At 42.4% G+C, this 6,085-nt stretch overlaps 1 long non-coding RNA gene across 1 annotated transcript; it reads right to left on the bottom strand.

Moving 5' to 3' along the window:
• Positions 1-2,147: 2,147 nt before the first annotated feature.
• LOC125547933 lies at positions 2,148-2,982 on the bottom strand. Its single transcript, XR_007300843.1, has 2 exons — positions 2,894-2,982; positions 2,148-2,757 (listed from the first exon to the last, which is right to left on the bottom strand). It is a non-coding gene; the product is annotated as an uncharacterized LOC125547933 (long non-coding RNA).
• Between the last annotated feature and the right edge of the window lie 3,103 nt (positions 2,983-6,085).

Genomic DNA, 6,085 nt, shown 5'->3' with positions numbered 1-6,085 from the left:
TCAGTCCACACATTATCCACATTCTCCAACTATGCCAATGAATCTGATGCCATGGAATTCATCCTCGGGTATGATTAGTTACCCTCCATGGGCTTATTTGATCCGTGGATGCAATATATTTTCTTACTTCTTGAAAGGATATTATCACATCATCATACATTCGATTAGTTGCATTTTGTTGCTAATCAAAATGGCTGATATAGAATTATTGACCAAAGCATAAACATGGCCAATATATACTTATCGCCCTTAGCACATAAGAAATGGCCGATGGAGTGTTGACATCGTCCTTAGATCAAGAGCTCTATGCAAGTTATTTTTTGACACGCAAACTTTGCCGAAAAACAGGAGAGCATGTGTTGACACCAGATATTGGCATGGCTAAAAAGTTAATTCAGATGGCCTCATATAGAAAAGTCCTCAACATGAAAAGGTTATGTATCGTCAAAATGAGCAACTTTGATGTTTGGATCATCGTCATCCGATCACATCTCAGTTGTGCTTGAAATACTGAGATCTGATATTCAGAGTACTGTTTGGCTGATTACGCATCCAAGAAGACCTCATATGAAAAAGTGTTCTACATGGTATGTCTTCATCTCTTCGGGGCGATTAATTTTTATATTTGGATCATCTTCATTTGAGCCCATATGCATCCTCGACGGACAAAATAGTTCTCTGTAGCAGCAGAAGAGTTTCATGACGGACGGACGAAAGCCCGGATGGTTAATCAGAGAAGAATTTCGTCCGGCTATAGGCGAATCATCTGGCTAGGTACCCGAATGTTTGAGTAGTTATGCGACCAATATTCCATACTTTCTCTACCGCAGATGTTGGAAAATAGGCCAAAACACCCTCAAGATGACCTTAATTGGATTAAAAAAACGTCCAACATGAAAGTTGTTCGTCTCGTTGAAACAGTTAAATTTGCATTTGGGCGCACCTCCATCCAAGGTCATATTTGGCCTATAGAATTTGTTGTCTCATAAATACCTAAATCCGAGTTCGGTTAATTTTGGAAGGATTTGGACGGGATTTGGAGTCCTTTTCTTGTACGCGAAGTCCACACGCCTCCTATATAGACAATAGGTAATAGCCAATTGAACAACACACAATCGACAAACTCATGTACCACTTTTTACCTTTACCCATTCCCTTGTTCTTCTTCTACTTCCTCGTTCTTCGTTCGTTCTTCTTGTTGCAGGGCGGCGAACCTCAAGGCCATAGTGGCGATCAGGCCGGCCTAGGGCAGCCCATAGTTGCCACGCGCCCTGGTAGGGTTCCTTCCGGGCGTGTGGGGTTTTGGGTCTACAAAATCTCCCGCCGGATTGCTTGCTTACCACCCTTCCGACCGGATCTCCTTCGACGTGAGTTGCGGTGCATCATCCCCGGCGTCGAGGGTACACAATGACGTGTTCGTGTGCGAACACATCCATGACCATTGATTGGCATCTTCATCTTCTTCCTCCATGAATGAACATATCGAGCTGATGTCGTGACTGAACCATAGCCACATGGTGCCACTACTGGGGTACTGCCCGGAGCGACGGCTGGTATTCAAGTGCATGACCAACAGCAACCTAAGGGAGTGCCTGGACGGCCTCAATAGGAAGCCCATGGACCGGGAAACGCCCGTCGGCATGGCGCTAGGCACGGCGAGGGGAGTACCTCCACAAGGCAACGACACCATGCATCTTCCACCGGGACATCAAATCCACCAACATCCTGCTCCATGAACAATTCAAGGCCAGGATCGTGGACTTATTAAGCCCTAGCCCGAATTGTGCTAGTTTTATGCTATTTACTATAAGGAAGGAGAGTCGGCTCATGAAGAGGATCACATTCTTTCCTCAAACTATGACCAACTACATAGGTCCGCGATAGCTTCAATGAACCAAACAATGTTCTACACACGAGATGTCACACTACATGCGATCACGTATGAGGTCCTTTTGTTTACAGGAAATCACCTATCATGTTCTAGTAAGCTACATAAGCAGCCAATTTGCAAGAACATGAACCATGAGCATGGTTGTACCGTGCATCCAAAATGATTATTCAGAATTCACAACATCATTCCGCCTGTCAAGGTCCACAACAGAAATCAGCTCATTTAGAACGGATAGAACATAAAGATGCCAACTTGATGATATGAACCTTGCTACTATTTGTTAATGAAAACCATGAGGCGTGTTAGTTCTTGTTTTATACAGTCAAGATACAACTCAAGTTACATACTGATGCCATGCCCAGCTCAACACAAGGGGCAAGGTCATAACAGTAACACAACAGCAACAACAAGCACAAACAATAAAATGACATCCCCCCCTCTCTTCAGTTAGCTTGGGTATTTGTTTTTAACTCTATGGTGTCTAAATCCTACAAAGAATGGATCGAGAACACCTTTATATATACAAACAGAACACAGGTTGTGTGCCTGCATATGATTAAACGAGGGGCGAGGAAGTATGCATATATAGCACTGTAGTTGCTTCTTTGGCCCGGTCAATAAAGAAAGGCCGAGCTGCCCCCCACTCCTTTTCTTTTATCAACTCCCAAAAAATCGAGTTGTAAAAAGCTATCAAAAGCACCTCTGTTAAAACCGGATGTCACGACTGCCAGAATATGTTCGGGTCCTTGCTGTATACTGCTTGGTCTTGGATCTCTAGATTACCCACATGCCAATCAACAAGCCTTGCTTGGATGCATTTCAACAACATGAGTCCAGTCGGAAACAGCCACCAGCCACTTTCATCCCTGCATAGGATTTCAAAATGTGCAATAAACGACAGGATAAAGAAAATGCAAGCAAAAGATGAGGTTGACAGCCTAATATAATTGAGTTTACAAACATGCATATAAGTTTGTGCTTAGCAGAGAAAATTATTCTTACGTTCCAAAGTTCCATGGCTGTGTGCTTGGATGTCTCTTGGTTGACGACTTATAGTGTACGAATCCGCATATCAAAGCCACAACCTGAACGCGTCAAGCGTTATGGAAATGAAGTAAACTTTAACCGGCCCACCATCGCTTCTCCATAGCTCGTAGGTTCATTGTTGTCTAGTAACATGATTTCCAAGACAGGATTACGTACTACTGTGAAGTAGCACGCATCCTTGTCGTCCTACGAGGTTTGGTAGTGACTTGATCCGAAGTTTCATGATCACTATCATAAGCTTCCACTTTCAATTGGTGTAGGTGCCACAGGAACAACTCCCTGTGCCCTGCTACACACTAGTTGAAATGATGGTTCAATAACCTCATCAAGTCTCCACATCCTCCCACTCAATTCTTTCGAGAGAAACTTTTCCTCGAGAAAGGACCCGATTCTAGAAACAATCCCTATTGCTTTCGGATCTGAGACAGGAGGTATACCCAACTGTTTTGGGTGTCCTATGAAGATGCATTTATCCGCTTTGGGTTCGAGCTTATCAGCCTGAAACTTTTTCACATAAGCGTCGCAGCCCCAAACTTTTAAGAAATGACAGCTTAGGTTTCTCTAAACCATAGTTCATACGGTGTCATCTCATCGGAATTACGTGGTGCCCTATTAAAGTGAATGTGGTTGTCTCTAATGCCTAACCCATAAACTATCGTGGTAATTCGATAAGAGACATCATGGTATGCATCATATCCAATAGGGTGCAGTTTATGATGTTCGGACACACCATCACACTATGGTGTTCCAGGCTGTATTAGTTGTGAAACAATTTCCACAATGTCTTAATTCTGTGCCAAACTCGTAATTCAGATATTCATCTCTATGATCATATCATAGATCTTTTATCCTCTTGTCACGACGATCTTTCAACTTCACCCTGAAATTACTTGAACCTTTCAATAATTCAGACTCGTGATTCATCAAGTAAATATACTCAACATCTACTCAAATCATCTGTGAAGTAAGAACATAACGATATCCACTACACGCCTCAGCACTCATTGGACTGCACACATCAAAATGTATTACTTCCAACAAGTTGCTTTCTAGTTCCATTTTACTGAAAACGAGGCTTTCAGTCATCTTGCCCATGTGGTATGATTTGCATGTCTCAAGTGATTCAAAATCAAGTGAGTCCAAACGGTCCATTTGCATGGAGTTTCTTCATGCATATACACCAATAGACATGGTTCGCATGTCTCAACTTTTCAAAAATGAGTGAGTCCAAAGATCCATCAACATGGAGCTTCTTCATGCGTTTTATACCAATATGACTCAAATTGCAGTGCCACATTTGTGTGGTACTATCATTACTATCTTATACCTTTGGCATGAAAATGTGTATCACTACGATCGGGATGGTATTATTCAAATAAACAGAGTAACCATTATTCTCCTTAAATGAATAACCGTATCGCGATAGACATAATCCAATCATGTCTATGCTCAACGCAAACACCAAATAACAATTATTTAGGTTTTAATACCAATCTCGATGGTAGAGGGAGCGTACGATATTTGATCAACCTTGGAAATACTTCCAACACATATCGTCATCTCACCTTTTAGCTAGTCTCCGTTTATTCCGTAGCCTTTTGTTTCGAGTTACTAACACTTAGCAACCGAACCGGTATCTAATACCCTGGTGCTACTAGGAGTACTAGTAAAGTACACATTATAATGCATATCCAATATACTTCTGTCGACCTTGCCAGCCTTCTCATCTACCAAGTATCTAGGGTGGTTCTGCTTCATGTGACTGTTCCCCTTATTACAGAAGCACTTAGTCTCGGGTTTGGGTTCAACCTTGGGTTTCTTCACTAGAGCAGCAGCTGATTTGCCGTTTCATGAAGTATCCCTTCTTGCCCTTGCCCTTCTTGAAACTAGTGGTTTCACCAACCATCAACAATTGATGCTCCTTCTTGATTTCTACTTTTGTGGTGTCAAACATCGCGAATATCTCAAGGATCATCATATATGTCCCTGATATATTATAGTTCATCACGAAGCTCTAGCAGCTTGGTGGTAATGACTTCGGAGAAACATCACTATCTCATCTGGAAGATCAACTCCCACTCGATTCAAATGATTGTTGTACTCAGACAATCTGAGCACAAGCTCAACAATTGAGCTTTTCTCCCTTAGTTTGCAGGCTAAGAAAATCGTCGGAGGTCTTATACCTCTTGACGTGGGCACGAGCCTGAAATCCCAATTTCAGCCCTCGAAACATCTCATATGTTTCGCGACGTTTCAAAACGTCTTCGGTGCCTCAACTCTAAACCGTTTAACTGAACTATCACGTAGTTATCAAAATGTGTATGTCAGATGTTCGCAACATCCACAGACGACGTTCGAGGTTCAGCACACTGAGCGGTGCATTAAGGACATAAGCCTTCTATGAAGCAATGAGGACAATCCTCAGTTTACGGACCTAGTCCGCATAATTGCTACTATCAACTTTCAACTAAATTTTCTCTAGGAACATATCTAAACAGTAGAACTGAAGCGCGAGCTACGACATAATTTGCGAAGACCTTTTGACTATGTTCAGGATAATTAAGTTCATCTTATGAACTCCCACTCAGATAGACATCCCTCTAGTCATCTAAGTGATTACATGATCCGAGTCAACTAGGCCGTGTCCGATCATCACGTGAGACGGACTAGTCAACATCGGTGAACATCTTCATGTTGATCGTATCTACCATACGACTCATGCTCGACCTTTCGGTCTTCTGTGTTCCGAGGCCATGTCTGTACATGCTAGGCTCGTCAAGTTAACCTAAGTGTTTTGCATGTGTTCCGAGGCCATGTCTGTACATGCTAGGCTCGTCAACACCCGTTGTATATGAACGTATGAATCTAACACCCGATCATCACGTGGTGCTTCGAAACTACGAACTGTCGCAACGGTGCACAGTTAGGGGGAACACTTTCTTGAAATTTTAATGAGGGATCATCTTATTTACTACCGTCGTTCTAAGAAAATAAGATGTATAAACATGATAAACATCACATGCAATCAAAAAGTGACATGATATGGCCAATATCATTTTGCTCCTTTTGATCTCCATCTTCGGGGCTCCATGATCATCATCGTCACCGGCATGACACCATGATCTCCATCATCATGATCTCCATCAT

The sequence above is a fragment of the Triticum urartu genome, chromosome 3 (assembly GCF_003073215.2).
Source record: "Triticum urartu cultivar G1812 chromosome 3, Tu2.1, whole genome shotgun sequence".
NCBI classification, from domain to species: domain Eukaryota; kingdom Viridiplantae; phylum Streptophyta; class Magnoliopsida; order Poales; family Poaceae; genus Triticum; species Triticum urartu.
This window is presented reverse-complemented; position numbering and strand designations above follow the sequence as displayed.